We start from the raw sequence: 20108 nt of genomic DNA, 5'->3' as shown, positions 1-20108 counted from the left end.
TTTTCTGTGCTGCCGCATCCCAGCTATTAAAACCATTATTAGATTCATTAAAAGAAACACCTAAAATAGTGATGGAATCTGTAACTGCAATTGGTACATCATGTAAACGCATCCCCCCGACATTTAAAATATTACATTTAGTAAGATTAATTTTAAAACCGGAAACTGTACAAAAAGACTGAATTTGGCTTATCGTTTTTTGTATTGAAGGTACATCACATCCAAACACTGCTACATCATCCATATAGCTTACAACTTTAACTTGTAGACCGTTCCCTCCGGGTAAGGGTACTCCACATATTTGCTTATCCCGGCGTATTGTACATAAAAGGGGTTCTATAGCACATATAAAAAGCAGGGGGGACAAAGGGCAACCCTGCTTCACCCCTGATTTTAAAACTACCTCTTTTGTTTTAAAACCATTAACTAAAATCTTACTCGTACAATCATTATAAAAAGCTTTAAGAGACAATAAAAACCCACCCGGAATGCCCATTTTTTCTAAAACTTTAAAAAGATAAAAATGAGACACGCGGTCAAAAGCTTTCTCAAAATCCACCGCTAGGATTGACATCTTTGTCTTTCTGGTTTTTACATCTTCAATACAATCTTTCACCAGGTTTAAATTGTCCCAGATACTACGCCCAGGTACCCCGCATACCTGATTTGCATGAATTACTTTATGTATCACTTTTTTCAACCGATTTGCACAGATCTTAGCCATAATTTTGTAATCACTATTTAAAAGAGTTATCGGCCTCCAGTTTTTAAGATCCGTTTTGTCACCTTTTTTGTATAGTAGTGATACCTCACCTTTCTTCCATGAGTTGAGTAAAACCTTATTATTAAAAACTTCGGAAAACAAATTAAACAAATCATCTTTTAAAATATCATAAAAACTTATATAAAACTCTATGGGGATACCATCAGGGCCGGGCACTTTACCATTTTTAAAACTCTTCATGGTTTCTAAAATCTCTTCCTCACATAGAGGTTGGGATAAAAAACTTTGGGCATCAGCATCTAGGGTGGACTTGATCTCCCCCAGGAAAGTGTGTATTAAATCATGGTCTACAGGTTTTACATTAAAAAGATCATTAAAATAGACATTTACCTTATCCAATATAACGTTGATATTATTATCTCCATCTATGTTATCAATTATTGTTTTCGCCTGTTTGTTTTTCTTAAAAAAATACCTGGAACAAGTCTCATCCTCTTCTACGTGTTTTACCTTTGAACGAAAAATCAGTTCTTTTCCTTTTTGTTCCAACCACTTTGAAATTTCTCCTTTAAGACTCAATATATTATTACCTACATCCAGACCATTGTCTTTGAATTTGTACAATGTCTGTAACCTGATATTAAGAAAATTATAGATCTCAAACTTTTCTTTAGCTTTTTGTATGCTTTTCTTAATAAAGAAATCTTTAATGCTTATTTTCATTCTATCCCACCAGGAGCTAAAAGAAATATTGGGGTTTTTCCTTTTTCTACAGTTTACATAAAACTCAATAAAATCCGATAAAATTTGTGGATCTTTTAAAAGGGACACATTCAATTTCCAAGATTTCTTACCACATTTCTTCTTTCCATTAATCCTCACTCTAAAAGATAAAACCTTGTGATCTGAGAGAATATTAGTTAAAACTTCACATTTCACTGGCAGTATTTTTTCTGAACCTAAAACAAAATCTATCCTGGAGCTACATGTAGAATTGCTCCAGGTGAAACCAGCGTCTATAGGGCTATCCTTGTTACATTCTTTATACACATCAGTTAATTTACAATCATTTATAATATTGCTTAACATTCCAGACGTTTTGTCATAATTTCTACTCACGGAACCGGAGCGTCGGCTTTCGCCTTTTAAAATACAATTAAAATCACCTGCCAGGATAAAAGGTTCAGAAATGTTAATAAATAAAGGTAAAATTTCCAGCATATCAGCCCTTTCAGTTTTATCAGGTGACCCATAAAAATTTAAAAACTGCCATCTTGTCCCATCAATAAAAGCCTTAACTAAAAGAATACGACCCGGTAAAATATCTTGGATAAAATCAATAGACACATTTCCCTTAAAAAGTATAGCTACCCCGGCTGATCCAGTTGCATTTGATCCAGACCAGACCGATGGACCATGTTTCCACTCTTCCTTATATTTTTTGTAAGAAATCTTATGAGGGATATGACATTCTTGTAAAAAGAAAACAGAAGCTGTAAAACAGGTTAAAAAATGTAAAACAGTAGCTCTTCTGGTCTTGGATCCTATGCCTCTCACATTGAGGGAAACACCACTAATGTCAGCCATCATAACAAATGGTTAGGAATAAACAAAAACTGGACTTTACCTATCCGATGGACGGATCAGACCACTTGGACTTTCACCAACGCCCTCTTCTGAATCCACCGTTATCAAAGAGTCTTCATCATCGGAGAAGGAACATTCACTTAAATTAAGACCCGACGCTACTGGGGTGTAGCTCGGAAGGATGTTGAGAGAAAGGTTACACTGGGTCTCCATAGGCTGACCATTTAGGTCCTCGTCAGGTGGGTCTCCGAGAGGCTCCGCACTCCCCTGCTGACCCGCAGAGGGTCGTAACACAGGGGCAGGCTGCGCACATGGCGGAGCCTCAGAGTCCCCGGAGGCAGCCAGGTTCGGGGCCCCACCTGGGGCAGCAGAGCCCCGGGACCTCGGGATTCCAGAGTCTACACCCCCGTGAGGGGATGTATCCATCTCCTCCCTATTAGCCACCTCCACGGAACCATTATTTTTCTTATTATGAGACCTCACCAAATGCCACGTACCGCCCTCGCTCTCGTGAGACCCAGTGGGAATTTTGGGCTCGGTGTCAGCCTTTTGGCGCTCTTTTTTGGCCTTACCGACCGCCCCTTTATGATCTTTCTCAGCCTTCCTTTTAGCCTCCTTATGGTCTTTCAGCCAGCTCCTGGGCTCCTGTGAGTTACCTGTCATTGACTCGGAGGGATTGTTACTAGTCGAAGCGCCCTTATCACCTCCCGAGGCTCCAGGTTGCTGTTCCTCCTCCTGAGGGGTGGTCTGATTGGCCCGTCCATTCCCGGATGTCTTGGACTTCTCCTTTTGTTTTTGTTCATCCTCTCTGAACCTGTGAGGGCAAGAAAAATAGAAATGACCAGGTGTCCGACAAAAAGAGCATTTTTTTTCATTTGGGCACTCCTTTGTGTCATGTTCAGTACTGGCACAATTTCTACAAGTGGCACCACAACTATCCTTAGAGTGCCCATAGAGACCACAATACCTACAGAAAAGTGGCATTCCTGAGAAAAAAAATCCCCATTAGTTTGCCCTATTTTAAATCGAGCTGGAGGAAGTCTCACACCTCCAGGGAATTTAGGGTCTCTTTCACATTTTACTAAAAACTTCCATTTTGAGGTCCAGATGTTAAACTCATTCAACACTTTCCCAATCAATTTCACACTTTTAAAATAAACTGACAAAAAGGAAATAACCTCTGGTGCCGTTATGAAGGGTGAGAAGATTTTCACAACCACCATCTTTACCTCATCCAGGACGTGCTCGATGATCTGAATCCCTTTTAGACCAGGGCTATTTTCTACCGACTTAACTCTGGACAAAACATCTTTGAAAATACCTTCGCCAGTAAAGGTTACATCATAGTCTCCACGTCGAGGATAATCCTGGATAGAAAGGATTTCGTTGGTTCTGACGTGGAGCAGTTTCTCAAGCACGTCCTGGACTACATATCCCAGATTCCGCATATCGGAACCACCAGCCGTAAAGCGGACCCTTATGGTGTTCTTGAGCCTCGCATATAGAGGCACGAGGTTGGGGTCAACCTCCATGGTATGGCGCAACAAAATGCAAATTGCAACCGCCTGCAATCTGCGCCTTCAGAGCTTTGTGATAAAGCACCTGAAGGCTGGGGGATCGCTGCCCGTTACCCTAGGACTAATCCCTCTCCCTAATAGCAGCAGGCAGGTGAAGCCCACCGAAGTGGACGATCCTGCCAGGCCAAGGAGAGGGGTACCTGAGTGCCCTTCAACTGAAACCTCCTGCTGTGAAGCACTTGGTCTCAGCCAAAAGGCCGAGAAGCGATAACCAGAATTGGTTTCCGACTACGGTGCCACCCAAGGATTCTGAAAAGTCCATTTGTGGAGATGGCCACCTGGACTCCCGTTAAGAAGACATGCTGTCAACCTCTAGATCCCTCACATGCCTGCACTTTTCGGCTTGCTGCTGCTGCAATCCACGCGTTTTAGATCTGCATAACTCCACCTCTTTTAGCACAGTACCCTCAACCCCCGGCTGTTCCCACCCGCCTCAACACCGTTGGAAGGGAGGAGAACCAATTAAGGCGGGGGGGGGGGTGGAACGAGCAGCTGTCTACCCTTAGCAGGAGGGTTGCTGATTAATTACCTCTCCTGCTGCTGCTGCTGCTGCTGGCTGTCCAGCAGCAGACTGAAGGTGGCTGCTGCTGTGCGCAGGTATATAAAGGCTCAGAGCCTATTATGACACGCGCAGCCAGCGTTCCATTGCCACATTCCGTCTACTGCAGGCGGGATACCTGGATGGCTGAATGTCACTGAGAAGCTCACAGAGACCGCCATAAGCAACAGTTTAAAAGAATGCCACAGACTAATCAACCAAACTTTTTGGGTTGGTTTCTCTTTTATAGTCTGCAGGCATTAAATGAAAGAAGTCAGTGTTCCAGCAGAGGGAGACAACGTTTCAGAAAAGGCATTGTAGCAAACCAAAAAAGAAATTTTAAGCGCAGCAGAGTAACCAGCTCACATACCTGTTAGCTCAGGTGAGTTTAAAAGGCTGCTGTTGATAACAAGGGCATTTGCTAAATAGATGGTGTGTGTGCAACAATATACTGAAAGGTCAATTATATTGTGCAGCTTATCTCACCACCTGTAGTTATTTAGGTGAAAGCTCCAAAATGCTTGCCTAATATGTCTGTTTATCCAAAAGGAAGTATAGAGGGAGAGCTAGATAGATAGCATTGCATTACATTACATGGCAATGCAATGCACAGTTGCTGAAGTTGAACCAAAATGAGCTTGTCATCTGGCTTCTGCAACTTTTAACATGAAAAATCCAATGAGGAGAAGAAAAGCAAAGCCAAAGAGTCCATCCCAAAATCCGACAAACAAGCCAAATGAACAAAAAGCATTGAATTCAATTCTTTCTGATTTTAGAAACTGCATTAAAGAAGGGGTGCACCGGTCCTGGAGATACTGCAATACCAGGTCAATGCGTGGAGTGGACAGAGCAAGCTCTTTTTCCATCTCCCTGTTCTAAAAATCCATTTAATATATGGTCCCCAGATAGGGGACGTATCAGATATTAAACTGATAAGAACAGATACTACACTTGATCTTAGCCAAAAGGCCGAGAAGCGATAACCAGAATTGGTTTCCGACTACGGTGCCACCCAAGGATTCTGAAAAGTCCATTTGTGGAGATGGCCACCTGGACTCCCGTTAAGAAGACATGCTGTCAACCTCTAGATCCCTCACATGCCTGCACTTTTCGGCTTGCTGCTGCTGCAATCCACGCGTTTTAGATCTGCATAACTCCACCTCTTTTAGCACAGTACCCTCAACCCCCGGCTGTTCCCACCCGCCTCAACACCGTTGGAAGGGAGGAGAACCAATTAAGGCGGGGGGGGGGGGTGGAACGAGCAGCTGTCTACCCTTAGCAGGAGGGTTGCTGATTAATTACCTCTCCTGCTGCTGCTGCTGCTGCTGGCTGTCCAGCAGCAGACTGAAGGTGGCTGCTGCTGTGCGCAGGTATATAATGGCTCAGAGCCTATTATGACACGCGCAGCCAGCGTTCCATTGCCACATTCCGTCTACTGCAGGCGGGATACCTGGATGGCTGAATGTCACTGAGAAGCTCACAGAGACCGCCATAAGCAACAGTTTAAAAGAATGCCACAGACTAATCAACCAAACTTTTTGGGTTGGTTTCTCTTTTATAGTCTGCAGGCATTAAATGAAAGAAGTCAGTGTTCCAGCAGAGGGAGACAACGTTTCAGAAAAGGCATTGTAGCAAACCAAAAAAGAAATTTTAAGCGCAGCAGAGTAACCAGCTCACATACCTGTTAGCTCAGGTGAGTTTAAAAGGCTGCTGTTGATAACAAGGGCATTTGCTAAATAGATGGTGTGTGTGCAACAATATACTGAAAGGTCAATTATATTGTGCAGCTTATCTCACCACCTGTAGTTATTTAGGTGAAAGCTCCAAAATGCTTGCCTAATATGTCTGTTTATCCAAAAGGAAGTATAGAGGGAGAGCTAGATAGATAGCATTGCATTACATTACATGGCAATGCAATGCACAGTTGCTGAAGTTGAACCAAAATGAGCTTGTCATCTGGCTTCTGCAACTTTTAACATGAAAAATCCAATGAGGAGAAGAAAAGCAAAGCCAAAGAGTCCATCCCAAAATCCGACAAACAAGCCAAATGAACAAAAAGCATTGAATTCAATTCTTTCTGATTTTAGAAACTGCATTAAAGAAGGGGTGCACCGGTCCTGGAGATACTGCAATACCAGGTCAATGCGTGGAGTGGACAGAGCAAGCTCTTTTTCCATCTCCCTGTTCTAAAAATCCATTTAATATATGGTCCCCAGATAGGGGACGTATCAGATATTAAACTGATAAGAACAGATACTACACTTGATCTTAGCCAAAAGGCCGAGAAGCGATAACCAGAATTGGTTTCCGACTACGGTGCCACCCAAGGATTCTGAAAAGTCCATTTGTGGAGATGGCCACCTGGACTCCCGTTAAGAAGACATGCTGTCAACCTCTAGATCCCTCACATGCCTGCACTTTTCGGCTTGCTGCTGCTGCAATCCACGCGTTTTAGATCTGCATAACTCCACCTCTTTTAGCACAGTACCCTCAACCCCCGGCTGTTCCCACCCGCCTCAACACCGTTGGAAGGGAGGAGAACCAATTAAGGCGGGGGGGGGGGTGGAACGAGCAGCTGTCTACCCTTAGCAGGAGGGTTGCTGATTAATTACCTCTCCTGCTGCTGCTGCTGCTGCTGGCTGTCCAGCAGCAGACTGAAGGTGGCTGCTGCTGTGCGCAGGTATATAAAGGCTCAGAGCCTATTATGACACGCGCAGCCAGCGTTCCATTGCCACATTCCGTCTACTGCAGGCGGGATACCTGGATGGCTGAATGTCACTGAGAAGCTCACAGAGACCGCCATAAGCAACAGTTTAAAAGAATGCCACAGACTAATCAACCAAACTTTTTGGGTTGGTTTCTCTTTTATAGTCTGCAGGCATTAAATGAAAGAAGTCAGTGTTCCAGCAGAGGGAGACAACGTTTCAGAAAAGGCATTGTAGCAAACCAAAAAAGAAATTTTAAGCGCAGCAGAGTAACCAGCTCACATACCTGTTAGCTCAGGTGAGTTTAAAAGGCTGCTGTTGATAACAAGGGCATTTGCTAAATAGATGGTGTGTGTGCAACAATATACTGAAAGGTCAATTATATTGTGCAGCTTATCTCACCACCTGTAGTTATTTAGGTGAAAGCTCCAAAATGCTTGCCTAATATGTCTGTTTATCCAAAAGGAAGTATAGAGGGAGAGCTAGATAGATAGCATTGCATTACATTACATGGCAATGCAATGCACAGTTGCTGAAGTTGAACCAAAATGAGCTTGTCATCTGGCTTCTGCAACTTTTAACATGAAAAATCCAATGAGGAGAAGAAAAGCAAAGCCAAAGAGTCCATCCCAAAATCCGACAAACAAGCCAAATGAACAAAAAGCATTGAATTCAATTCTTTCTGATTTTAGAAACTGCATTAAAGAAGGGGTGCACCGGTCCTGGAGATACTGCAATACCAGGTCAATGCGTGGAGTGGACAGAGCAAGCTCTTTTTCCATCTCCCTGTTCTAAAAATCCATTTAATATATGGTCCCCAGATAGGGGACGTATCAGATATTAAACTGATAAGAACATATACTACACTTGATCTTAGCCAAAAGGCCGAGAAGCGATAACCAGAATTGGTTTCCGACTACGGTGCCACCCAAGGATTCTGAAAAGTCCATTTGTGGAGATGGCCACCTGGACTCCCGTTAAGAAGACATGCTGTCAACCTCTAGATCCCTCACATGCCTGCACTTTTCGGCTTGCTGCTGCTGCAATCCACGCGTTTTAGATCTGCATAACTCCACCTCTTTCAGCACAGTACCCTCAACCCCCGGCTGTTTCCACCCGCCTCAACACCGTTGGAAGGGAGGAGAACCAATTAAGGCGGGGGGGGGGGTGGAACGAGCAGCTGTCTACCCTTAGCAGGAGGGTTGCTGATTAATTACCTCTCCTGCTGCTGCTGCTGCTGCTGGCTGTCCAGCAGCAGACTGAAGGTGGCTGCTGCTGTGCGCAGGTATATAAAGGCTCAGAGCCTATTATGACACGCGCAGCCAGCGTTCCATTGCCACATTCCGTCTACTGCAGGCGGGATACCTGGATGGCTGAATGTCACTTAGAAGCTCACAGAGACCGCCATAAGCAACAGTTTAAAAGAATGCCACAGACTAATCAACCAAACTTTTTGGGTTGGTTTCTCTTTTATAGTCTGCAGGCATTAAATGAAAGAAGTCAGTGTTCCAGCAGAGGGAGACAACGTTTCAGAAAAGGCATTGTAGCAAACCAAAAAAGAAATTTTAAGCGCAGCAGAGTAACCAGCTCACATACCTGTTAGCTCAGGTGAGTTTAAAAGGCTGCTGTTGATAACAAGGGCATTTGCTAAATAGATGTTGTGTGTGCAACAATATACTGAAAGGTCAATTATATTGTGCAGCTTATCTCACCACCTGTAGTTATTTAGGTGAAAGCTCCAAAATGCTTGCCTAATATGTCTGTTTATCCAAAAGGAAGTATAGAGGGAGAGCTAGATAGATAGCATTGCATTACATTACATGGCAATGCAATGCACAGTTGCTGAAGTTGAACCAAAATGAGCTTGTCATCTGGCTTCTGCAACTTTTAACATGAAAAATCCAATGAGGAGAAGAAAAGCAAAGCCAAAGAGTCCATCCCAAAATCCGACAAACAAGCCAAATGAACAAAAAGCATTGAATTCAATTCTTTCTGATTTTAGAAACTGCATTAAAGAAGGGGTGCACCGGTCCTGGAGATACTGCAATACCAGGTCAATGCGTGGAGTGGACAGAGCAAGCTCTTTTTCCATCTCCCTGTTCTAAAAATCCATTTAATATATGGTCCCCAGATAGGGGACGTATCAGATATTAAACTGATAAGAACATATACTACACTTGATCTTAGCCAAAAGGCCGAGAAGCGATAACCAGAATTGGTTTCCGACTACAGTGCCACCCAAGGATTCTGAAAAGTCCATTTGTGGAGATGGCCACCTGGACTCCCGTTAAGAAGACATGCTGTCAACCTCTAGATCCCTCACATGCCTGCACTTTTCGGCTTGCTGCTGCTGCAATCCACGCGTTTTAGATCTGCATAACTCCACCTCTTTCAGCACAGTACCCTCAACCCCCGGCTGTTCCCACCCGCCTCAACACCGTTGGAAGGGAGGAGAACCAATTAAGGCGGGGGGGGGGGGTGGAACGAGCAGCTGTCTACCCTTAGCAGGAGGGTTGCTGATTAATTACCTCTCCTGCTGCTGCTGCTGCTGCTGGCTGTCCAGCAGCAGACTGAAGGTGGCTGCTGCTGTGCGCAGGTATATAAAGGCTCAGAGCCTATTATGACACGCGCAGCCAGCGTTCCATTGCCACATTCCGTCTACTGCAGGCGGGATACCTGGATGGCTGAATGTCACTGAGAAGCTCACAGAGACCGCCATAAGCAACAGTTTAAAAGAATGCCACAGACTAATCAACCAAACTTTTTGGGTTGGTTTCTCTTTTATAGTCTGCAGGCATTAAATGAAAGAAGTCAGTGTTCCAGCAGAGGGAGACAACGTTTCAGAAAAGGCATTGTAGCAAACCAAAAAAGAAATTTTAAGCGCAGCAGAGTAACCAGCTCACATACCTGTTAGCTCAGGTGAGTTTAAAAGGCTGCTGTTGATAACAAGGGCATTTGCTAAATAGATGGTGTGTGTGCAACAATATACTGAAAGGTCAATTATATTGTGCAGCTTATCTCACCACCTGTAGTTATTTAGGTGAAAGCTCCAAAATGCTTGCCTAATATGTCTGTTTATCCAAAAGGAAGTATAGAGGGAGAGCTAGATAGATAGCATTGCATTACATTACATGGCAATGCAATGCACAGTTGCTGAAGTTGAACCAAAATAAGCTTGTCATCTGGCTTCTGCAACTTTTAACATGAAAAATCCAATGAGGAGAAGAAAAGCAAAGCCAAAGAGTCCATCCCAAAATCCGACAAACAAGCCAAATGAACAAAAAGCATTGAATTCAATTCTTTCTGATTTTAGAAACTGCATTAAAGAAGGGGTGCACCGGTCCTGGAGATACTGCAATACCAGGTCAATGCGTGGAGTGGACAGAGCAAGCTTTTCCATCTCCCTGTTCTAAAAATCCATTTAATATATGGTCCCCAGATAGGGGACGTATCAGATATTAAACTGATAAGAACAGATACTACACTTGATCTTAGCCAAAAGGCCGAGAAGCGATAACCAGAATTGGTTTCCGACTACGGTGCCACCCAAGGATTCTGAAAAGTCCATTTGTGGAGATGGCCACCTGGACTCCCGTTAAGAAGACATGCTGTCAACCTCTAGATCCCTCACATGCCTGCACTTTTCGGCTTGCTGCTGCTGCAATCCACGCGTTTTAGATCTGCATAACTCCACCTCTTTTAGCACAGTACCCTCAACCCCCGGCTGTTCCCACCCGCCTCAACACCGTTGGAAGGGAGGAGAACCAATTAAGGCGGGGGGGGGGGGTGGAACGAGCAGCTGTCTACCCTTAGCAGGAGGGTTGCTGATTAATTACCTCTCCTGCTGCTGCTGCTGCTGGCTGTCCAGCAGCAGACTGAAGGTGGCTGCTGCTGTGCGCAGGTATATAAAGGCTCAGAGCCTATTATGACACGCGCAGCCAGCGTTCCATTGCCACATTCCGTCTACTGCAGGCGGGATACCTGGATGGCTGAATGTCACTGAGAAGCTCACAGAGACCTCCATAAACAACAGTTTAAAAGAATGCCACAGACTAATCAACCAAACTTTTTGGGTTGGTTTCTCTTTTATAGTCTGCAGGCATTAAATGAAAGAAGTCAGTGTTCCAGCAGAGGGAGACAACGTTTCAGAAAAGGCATTGTAGCAAACCAAAAAAGAAATTTTAAGCGCAGCAGAGTAACCAGCTCACATACCTGTTAGCTCAGGTGAGTTTAAAAGGCTGCTGTTGATAACAAGGGCATTTGCTAAATAGATGGTGTGTGTGCAACAATATACTGAAAGGTCAATTATATTGTGCAGCTTATCTCACCACCTGTAGTTATTTAGGTGAAAGCTCCAAAATGCTTGCCTAATATGTCTGTTTATCCAAAAGGAAGTATAGAGGGAGAGCTAGATAGATAGCATTGCATTACATTACATGGCAATGCAATGCACAGTTGCTGAACTTGAACCAAAATGAGCTTGTCATCTGGCTTCTGCAACTTTTAACATGAAAAATCCAATGAGGAGAAGAAAAGCAAAGCCAAAGAGTCCATCCCAAAATCCGACAAACAAGCCAAATGAACAAAAAGCATTGAATTCAATTCTTTCTGATTTTAGAAACTGCATTAAAGAAGGGGTGCACCAGTCCTGGAGATACTGCAATACCAGGTCAATGCGTGGAGTGGACAGAGCAAGCTCTTTTTCCATCTCCCTGTTCTAAAAATCCATTTAATATATGGTCCCCAGATAGGGGACGTATCAGATATTAAACTGATAAGAACAGATACTACACTTGATCTTAGCCAAAAGGCCGAGAAGCGATAACCAGAATTGGTTTCCGACTACGGTGCCACCCAAGGATTCTGAAAAGTCCATTTGTGGAGATGGCCACCTGGACTCCCGTTAAGAAGACATGCTGTCAACCTCTAGATCCCTCACATGCCTGCACTTTTCGGCTTGCTGCTGCTGCAATCCACGCGTTTTAGATCTGCATAACTCCACCTCTTTTAGCACAGTACCCTCAACCCCCGGCTGTTCCCACCCGCCTCAACACCGTTGGAAGGGAGGAGAACCAATTAAGGCGGGGGGGGGGGGGTGGAACGAGCAGCTGTCTACCCTTAGCAGGAGGGTTGCTGATTAATTACCTCTCCTGCTGCTGCTGCTGCTGCTGGCTGTCCAGCAGCAGACTGAAGGTGGCTGCTGCTGTGCGCAGGTATATAAAGGCTCAGAGCCTATTATGACACGCGCAGCCAGCGTTCCATTGCCACATTCCGTCTACTGCAGGCGGGATACCTGGATGGCTGAATGTCACTGAGAAGCTCACAGAGACCGCCATAAGCAACAGTTTAAAAGAATGCCACAGACTAATCAACCAAACTTTTTGGGTTGGTTTCTCTTTTATAGTCTGCAGGCATTAAATGAAAGAAGTCAGTGTTCCAGCAGAGGGAGACAACGTTTCAGAAAAGGCATTGTAGCAAACCAAAAAAGAAATTTTAAGCGCAGCAGAGTAACCAGCTCACATACCTGTTAGCTCAGGTGAGTTTAAAAGGCTGCTGTTGATAACAAGGGCATTTGCTAAATAGATGGTGTGTGTGCAACAATATACTGAAAGGTCAATTATATTGTGCAGCTTATCTCACCACCTGTAGTTATTTAGGTGAAAGCTCCAAAATGCTTGCCTAATATGTCTGTTTATCCAAAAGGAAGTATAGAGGGAGAGCTAGATAGATAGCATTGCATTACATTACATGGCAATGCAATGCACAGTTGCTGAAGTTGAACCAAAATGAGCTTGTCATCTGGCTTCTGCAACTTTTAACATGAAAAATCCAATGAGGAGAAGAAAAGCAAAGCCAAAGAGTCCATCCCAAAATCCGACAAACAAGCCAAATGAACAAAAAGCATTGAATTCAATTCTTTCTGATTTTAGAAACTGCATTAAAGAAGGGGTGCACCGGTCCTGGAGATACTGCAATACCAGGTCAATGCGTGGAGTGGACAGAGCAAGCTCTTTTTCCATCTCCCTGTTCTAAAAATCCATTTAATATATGGTCCCCAGATAGGGGACGTATCAGATATTAAACTGATAAGAACAGATACTACACTTGATCTTAGCCAAAAGGCCGAGAAGCGATAACCAGAATTGGTTTCCGACTACGGTGCCACCCAAGGATTCTGAAAAGTCCATTTGTGGAGATGGCCACCTGGACTCCCGTTAAGAAGACATGCTGTCAACCTCTAGATCCCTCACATGCCTGCACTTTTCGGCTTGCTGCTGCTGCAATCCACGCGTTTTAGATCTGCATAACTCCACCTCTTTTAGCACAGTACCCTCAACCCCCGGCTGTTCCCACCCGCCTCAACACCGTTGGAAGGGAGGAGAACCAATTAAGGCGGGGGGGGGGGTGGAACGAGCAGCTGTCTACCCTTAGCAGGAGGGTTGCTGATTAATTACCTCTCCTGCTGCTGCTGCTGCTGCTGGCTGTCCAGCAGCAGACTGAAGGTGGCTGCTGCTGTGCGCAGGTATATAAAGGCTCAGAGCCTATTATGACACGCGCAGCCAGCGTTCCATTGCCACATTCCGTCTACTGCAGGCGGGATACCTGGATGGCTGAATGTCACTGAGAAGCTCACAGAGACCGCCATAAGCAACAGTTTAAAAGAATGCCACAGACTAATCAACCAAACTTTTTGGGTTGGTTTCTCTTTTATAGTCTGCAGGCATTAAATGAAAGAAGTCAGTGTTCCAGCAGAGGGAGACAACGTTTCAGAAAAGGCATTGTAGCAAACCAAAAAAGAAATTTTAAGCGCAGCAGAGTAACCAGCTCACATACCTGTTAGCTCAGGTGAGTTTAAAAGGCTGCTGTTGATAACAAGGGCATTTGCTAAATAGATGGTGTGTGTGCAACAATATACTGAAAGGTCAATTATATTGTGCAGCTTATCTCACCACCTGTAGTTATTTAGGTGAAAGCTCCAAAATGCTTGCCTAATATGTCTGTTTATCCAAAAGGAAGTATAGAGGGAGAGCTAGATAGATAGCATTGCATTACATTACATGGCAATGCAATGCACAGTTGCTGAAGTTGAACCAAAATGAGCTTGTCATCTGGCTTCTGCAACTTTTAACATGAAAAATCCAATGAGGAGAAGAAAAGCAAAGCCAAAGAGTCCATCCCAAAATCCGACAAACAAGCCAAATGAACAAAAAGCATTGAATTCAATTCTTTCTGATTTTAGAAACTGCATTAAAGAAGGGGTGCACCGGTCCTGGAGATACTGCAATACCAGGTCAATGCGTGGAGTGGACAGAGCAAGCTCTTTTTCCATCTCCCTGTTCTAAAAATCCATTTAATATATGGTCCCCAGATAGGGGACGTATCAGATATTAAACTGATAAGAACAGATACTACACTTGATCTTAGCCAAAAGGCCGAGAAGCGATAACCAGAATTGGTTTCCGACTACGGTGCCACCCAAGGATTCTGAAAAGTCCATTTGTGGAGATGGCCACCTGGACTCCCGTTAAGAAGACATGCTGTCAACCTCTAGATCCCTCACATGCCTGCACTTTTCGGCTTGCTGCTGCTGCAATCCACGCGTTTTAGATCTGCATAACTCCACCTCTTTTAGCACAGTACCCTCAACCCCTGGCTGTTCCCACCCGCCTCAACACCGTTGGAAGGGAGGAGAACCAATTAAGGCGGGGGGGGGGGTGGAACGAGCAGCTGTCTACCCTTAGCAGGAGGGTTGCTGATTAATTACCTCTCCTGCTGCTGCTGCTGCTGCTGGCTGTCCAGCAGCAGACTGAAGGTGGCTGCTGCTGTGCGCAGGTATATAAAGGCTCAGAGCCTATTATGACACGCGCAGCCAGCGTTCCATTGCCACATTCCGTCTACTGCAGGCGGGATACCTGGATGGCTGAATGTCACTGAGAAGCTCACAGAGACCGCCATAAGCAACAGTTTAAAAGAATGCCACAGACTAATCAACCAAACTTTTTGGGTTGGTTCCTCTTTTATAGTCTGCAGGCATTAAATGAAAGAAGTCAGTGTTCCAGCAGAGGGAGACAACGTTTCAGAAAAGGCATTGTAGCAAACCAAAAAAGAAATTTTAAGCGCAGCAGAGTAACCAGCTCACATACCTGTTAGCTCAGGTGAGTTTAAAAGGCTGCTGTTGATAACAAGGGCATTTGCTAAATAGATGGTGTGTGTGCAACAATATACTGAAAGGTCAATTATATTGTGCAGCTTATCTCACCACCTGTAGTTATTTAGGTGAAAGCTCCAAAATGCTTGCCTAATATGTCTGTTTATCCAAAAGGAAGTATAGAGGGAGAGCTAGATAGATAGCATTGCATTACATTACATGGCAATGCAATGCACAGTTGCTGAAGTTGAACCAAAATGAGCTTGTCATCTGGCTTCTGCAACTTTTAACATGAAAAATCCAATGAGGAGAAGAAAAGCAAAGCCAAAGAGTCCATCCCAAAATCCGACAAACAAGCCAAATGAACAAAAAGCATTGAATTCAATTCTTTCTGATTTTAGAAACTGCATTAAAGAAGGGGTGCACCGGTCCTGGAGATACTGCAATACCAGGTCAATGCGTGGAGTGGACAGAGCAAGCTCTTTTTCCATCTCCCTGTTCTAAAAATCCATTTAATATATGGTCCCCAGATAGGGGACGTATCAGATATTAAACTGATAAGAACAGATACTACACTTGATCTTAGCCAAAAGGCCGAGAAGCGATAACCAGAATTGGTTTCCGACTACGGTGCCACCCAAGGATTCTGAAAAGTCCATTTGTGGAGATGGCCACCTGGACTCCCGTTAAGAAGACATGCTGTCAACCTCTAGATCCCTCACATGCCTGCACTTTTCGGCTTGCTGCTGCTGCAATCCACGCGTTTTAGATCTGCATAACTCCACCTCTTTTAGCACAGTACCCTCAACCCCCGGCTGTTCCCACCCGCCTCAACACCGTTGGAAGGGAGGAGAACCAATTAAGGCGGGGGGGGGGTGGAACGAGCAGCTGTCTACCCTTAGCAGGAGGGTTGCTGATTAATTACCTCTCCTGCTGCTGCTGCTGCTGCTGGCTGTCCAGCAGCAGACTGAAGGTGGCTGCTGCTGTGCGCAGGTATATAAAGGCTCAGAGCCTATTATGACACGCGCAGCCAGCGTTCCATTGCCACATTCCGTCTACTGCAGGCGGGATACCTGGATGGCTGAATGTCACTGAGAAGCTCACAGAGACCGCCATAAGCAACAGTTTAAAAGAATGCCACAGACTAATCAACCAAACTTTTTGGGTTGGTTTCTCTTTTATAGTCTGCAGGCATTAAATGAAAGAAGTCAGTGTTCCAGCAGAGGGAGACAACGTTTCAGAAAAGGCATTGTAGCAAACCAAAAAAGAAATTTTAAGCGCAGCAGAGTAACCAGCTCACATACCTGTTAGCTCAGGTGAGTTTAAAAGGCTGCTGTTGATAACAAGGGCATTTGCTAAATAGATGGTGTGTGTGCAACAATATACTGAAAGGTCAATTATATTGTGCAGCTTATCTCACCACCTGTAGTTATTTAGGTGAAAGCTCCAAAATGCTTGCCTAATATGTCTGTTTATCCAAAAGGAAGTATAGAGGGAGAGCTAGATAGATAGCATTGCATTACATTACATGGCAATGCAATGCACAGTTGCTGAAGTTGAACCAAAATGAGCTTGTCATCTGGCTTCTGCAACTTTTAACATGAAAAATCCAATGAGGAGAAGAAAAGCAAAGCCAAAGAGTCCATCCCAAAATCCGACAAACAAGCCAAATGAACAAAAAGCATTGAATTCAATTCTTTCTGATTTTAGAAACTGCATTAAAGAAGGGGTGCACCGGTCCTGGAGATACTGCAATACCAGGTCAATGCGTGGAGTGGACAGAGCAAGCTCTTTTTCCATCTCCCTGTTCTAAAAATCCATTTAATATATGGTCCCCAGATAGGGGACGTATCAGATATTAAACTGATAAGAACAGATACTACACTTGATCTTAGCCAAAAGGCCTAGAAGCGATATCCAGAATTGGTTTCCGACTACGGTGCCACCCAAGGATTCTGAAAAGTCCATTTGTGGAGATGGCCACCTGGACTCCCGTTAAGAAGACATGCTGTCAACCTCTAGATCCCTCACATGCCTGCACTTTTCGGCTTGCTGCTGCTGCAATCCACGCGTTTTAGATCTGCATAACTCCACCTCTTTTAGCACAGTACCCTCAACCCCCGGCTGTTCCCACCCGCCTCAACACCGTTGGAAGGGAGGAGAACCAATTAAGGCGGGGGGGGGGTGGAACGAGCAGCTGTCTACCCTTAGCAGGAGGGTTGCTGATTAATTACCTCTCCTGCTGCTGCTGCTGCTGCTGGCTGTCCAGCAGCAGACTGAAGGTGGCTGCTGCTGTGCGCAGGTATATAAAGGCTCAGAGCCTATTATGACACGCGCAGCCAGCGTTCCATTGCCACATTCCGTCTACTGCAGGCGGGATACCTGGATGGCTGAATGTCACTGAGAAGCTCACAGAGACCGCCATAAGCAACAGTTTAAAAGAATGCCACAGACTAATCAACCAAACTTTTTGGGTTGGTTTCTCTTTTATAGTCTGCAGGCATTAAATGAAAAAAGTCAGTGTTCCAGCAGAGGGAGACAACGTTTCAGAAAAGGCATTGTAGCAAACCAAAAAAGAAATTTTAAGCGCAGCAGAGTAACCAGCTCACATACCTGTTAGCTCAGGTGAGTTTAAAAGGCTGCTGTTGATAACAAGGGCATTTGCTAAATAGATGGTGTGTGTGCAACAATATACTGAAAGGTCAATTATATTGTGCAGCTTATCTCACCACCTGTAGTTATTTAGGTGAAAGCTCCAAAATGCTTGCCTAATATGTCTGTTTATCCAAAAGGAAGTATAGAGGGAGAGCTAGATAGATAGCATTGCATTACATTACATGGCAATGCAATGCACAGTTGCTGAAGTTGAACCAAAATGAGCTTGTCATCTGGCTTCTGCAACTTTTAACATGAAAAATCCAATGAGGAGAAGAAAAGCAAAGCCAAAGAGTCCATCCCAAAATCCGACAAACAAGCCAAATGAACAAAAAGCATTGAATTCAATTCTTTCTGATTTTAGAAACTGCATTAAAGAAGGGGTGCACCGGTCCTGGAGATACTGCAATACCAGGTCAATGCGTGGAGTGGACAGAGCAAGCTCTTTTTCCATCTCCCTGTTCTAAAAATCCATTTAATATATGGTCCCCAGATAGGGGACGTATCAGATATTAAACTGATAAGAACAGATACTACACTTGATCTTAGCCAAAAGGCCGAGAAGCGATAACCAGAATTGGTTTCCGACTACGGTGCCACCCAAGGATTCTGAAAAGTCCATTTGTGGAGATGGCCACCTGGACTCCCGTTAAGAAGACATGCTGTCAACCTCTAGATCCCTCACATGCCTGCACTTTTCGGCTTGCTGCTGCTGCAATCCACGCGTTTTAGATCTGCATAACTCCACCTCTTTTAGCACAGTACCCTCAACCCCCGGCTGTTCCCACCCGCCTCAACACCGTTGGAAGGGAGGAGAACCAATTAAGGCGGGGGGGGGGGTGGAACGAGCAGCTGTCTACCCTTAGCAGGAGGGTTGCTGATTAATTACCTCTCCTGCTGCTGCTGCTGGCTGTCCAGCAGCAGACTGAAGGTGGCTGCTGCTGTGCGCAGGTATATAAAGGCTCAGAGCCTATTATGACACGCGCAGCCAGCGTTCCATTGCCACATTCCGTCTACTGCAGACGGGATACCTGGATGGCTGAATGTCACTGAGAAGCTCACAGAGACCGCCATAAGCAACAGTTTAAAAGAATGCCACAGACTAATCAACCAAACTTTTTGGGTTGGTTTCTCTTTTATAGTCTGCAGGCATTAAATGAAAGAAGTCAGTGTTCCAGCAGAGGGAGACAACGTTTCAGAAAAGGCATTGTAGCAAACCAAAAAAGAAATTTTAAGCGCAGCAGAGTAACCAGCTCACATACCTGTTAGCTCAGGTGAGTTTAAAAGGCTGCTGTTGATAACAAGGGCATTTGCTAAATAGATGGTGTGTGTGCAACAATATACTGAAAGGTCAATTATATTGTGCAGCTTATCTCACCACCTGTAGTTATTTAGGTGAAAGCTCCAAAATGCTTGCCTAATATGTCTGTTTATCCAAAAGGAAGAATAGAGGGAGAGCTAGATAGATAGCATTGCATTACATTACATGGCAATGCAATGCACAGTTGCTGAAGTTGAACCAAAATGAGCTTGTCATCTGGCTTCTGCAACTTTTAACATGAAAAATCCAATGAGGAGAAGAAAAGCAAAGCCAAAGAGTCCATCCCAAAATCCGACAAACAAGCCAAATGAACAAAAAGCATTGAATTCAATTCTTTCTGATTTTAGAAACTGCATTAAAGAAGGGGTGCACCGGTCCTGGAGATACTGCAATACCAGGTCAATGCGTGGAGTGGACAGAGCAAGCTCTTTTTCCATCTCCCTGTTCTAAAAATCCATTTAATATATGGTCCCCAGATAGGGGACGTATCAGATATTAAACTGATAAGAACAGATACTACACTTGATCTTAGCCAAAAGGCCGAGAAGCGATAACCAGAATTGGTTTCCGACTACGGTGCCACCCAAGGATTCTGAAAAGTCCATTTGTGGAGATGGCCACCTGGACTCCCGTTAAGAAGACATGCTGTCAACCTCTAGATCCCTCACATGCCTGCACTTTTCGGCTTGCTGCTGCTGCAATCCACGCGTTTTAGATCTGCATAACTCCACCTCTTTTAGCACAGTACCCTCAACCCCCGGCTGTTCCCACCCGCCTCAACACCGTTGGAAGGGAGGAGAACCAATTAAGGCGGGGGGTGGGGGGGGGGTGGAACGAGCAGCTGTCTACCCT

At 44.6% G+C, this 20108-nt stretch overlaps 12 non-coding genes across 12 annotated transcripts; all 12 read right to left on the bottom strand.

Moving 5' to 3' along the window:
* Positions 1 to 5216: 5216 nt before the first annotated feature.
* LOC141182135 (U2 spliceosomal RNA) lies at positions 5217 to 5407 on the bottom strand. The gene has a single exon (XR_012257560.1). It is a non-coding gene; the product is annotated as a U2 spliceosomal RNA (small nuclear RNA).
* A 1120-nt stretch (positions 5408 to 6527) lies between these two features.
* LOC141182123 (U2 spliceosomal RNA) lies at positions 6528 to 6718 on the bottom strand. The gene has a single exon (XR_012257559.1). It is a non-coding gene; the product is annotated as a U2 spliceosomal RNA (small nuclear RNA).
* Positions 6719 to 7837: 1119 nt separating this feature from the next.
* On the bottom strand, positions 7838 to 8028 carry LOC141181722 (U2 spliceosomal RNA). The gene has a single exon (XR_012257272.1). It is a non-coding gene; the product is annotated as a U2 spliceosomal RNA (small nuclear RNA).
* Positions 8029 to 9147: 1119 nt separating this feature from the next.
* LOC141181721 (U2 spliceosomal RNA) lies at positions 9148 to 9338 on the bottom strand. The gene has a single exon (XR_012257271.1). It is a non-coding gene; the product is annotated as a U2 spliceosomal RNA (small nuclear RNA).
* A 1120-nt stretch (positions 9339 to 10458) lies between these two features.
* Positions 10459 to 10646, bottom strand: LOC141181847 (U2 spliceosomal RNA). The gene has a single exon (XR_012257386.1). It is a non-coding gene; the product is annotated as a U2 spliceosomal RNA (small nuclear RNA).
* Positions 10647 to 11763: 1117 nt separating this feature from the next.
* Positions 11764 to 11954, bottom strand: LOC141181524 (U2 spliceosomal RNA). Its single transcript, XR_012257092.1, has one exon. It is a non-coding gene; the product is annotated as a U2 spliceosomal RNA (small nuclear RNA).
* Positions 11955 to 13075: 1121 nt separating this feature from the next.
* LOC141182111 (U2 spliceosomal RNA) lies at positions 13076 to 13266 on the bottom strand. The gene has a single exon (XR_012257558.1). It is a non-coding gene; the product is annotated as a U2 spliceosomal RNA (small nuclear RNA).
* Positions 13267 to 14385: 1119 nt separating this feature from the next.
* Positions 14386 to 14576, bottom strand: LOC141182099 (U2 spliceosomal RNA). Its single transcript, XR_012257557.1, has one exon. It is a non-coding gene; the product is annotated as a U2 spliceosomal RNA (small nuclear RNA).
* A 1119-nt stretch (positions 14577 to 15695) lies between these two features.
* On the bottom strand, positions 15696 to 15886 carry LOC141182087 (U2 spliceosomal RNA). Its single transcript, XR_012257555.1, has one exon. It is a non-coding gene; the product is annotated as a U2 spliceosomal RNA (small nuclear RNA).
* A 1118-nt stretch (positions 15887 to 17004) lies between these two features.
* On the bottom strand, positions 17005 to 17195 carry LOC141181495 (U2 spliceosomal RNA). The gene has a single exon (XR_012257066.1). It is a non-coding gene; the product is annotated as a U2 spliceosomal RNA (small nuclear RNA).
* A 1118-nt stretch (positions 17196 to 18313) lies between these two features.
* Positions 18314 to 18504, bottom strand: LOC141182074 (U2 spliceosomal RNA). The gene has a single exon (XR_012257554.1). It is a non-coding gene; the product is annotated as a U2 spliceosomal RNA (small nuclear RNA).
* Positions 18505 to 19617: 1113 nt separating this feature from the next.
* Positions 19618 to 19808, bottom strand: LOC141182062 (U2 spliceosomal RNA). The gene has a single exon (XR_012257551.1). It is a non-coding gene; the product is annotated as a U2 spliceosomal RNA (small nuclear RNA).
* Positions 19809 to 20108: the final 300 nt, after the last annotated feature.

Source organism: Phyllobates terribilis, unplaced genomic scaffold, assembly GCF_046119375.1.
Source record: "Phyllobates terribilis strain yellow unplaced genomic scaffold, ASM4611937v1 Scaffold_34__1_contigs__length_13252353, whole genome shotgun sequence".
NCBI classification, from domain to species: Eukaryota; Metazoa; Chordata; class Amphibia; order Anura; family Dendrobatidae; genus Phyllobates; species Phyllobates terribilis.
The sequence above is the reverse complement of the archived record's forward strand: the minus strand, read 5'-3'. Positions and strand labels throughout refer to the sequence as shown.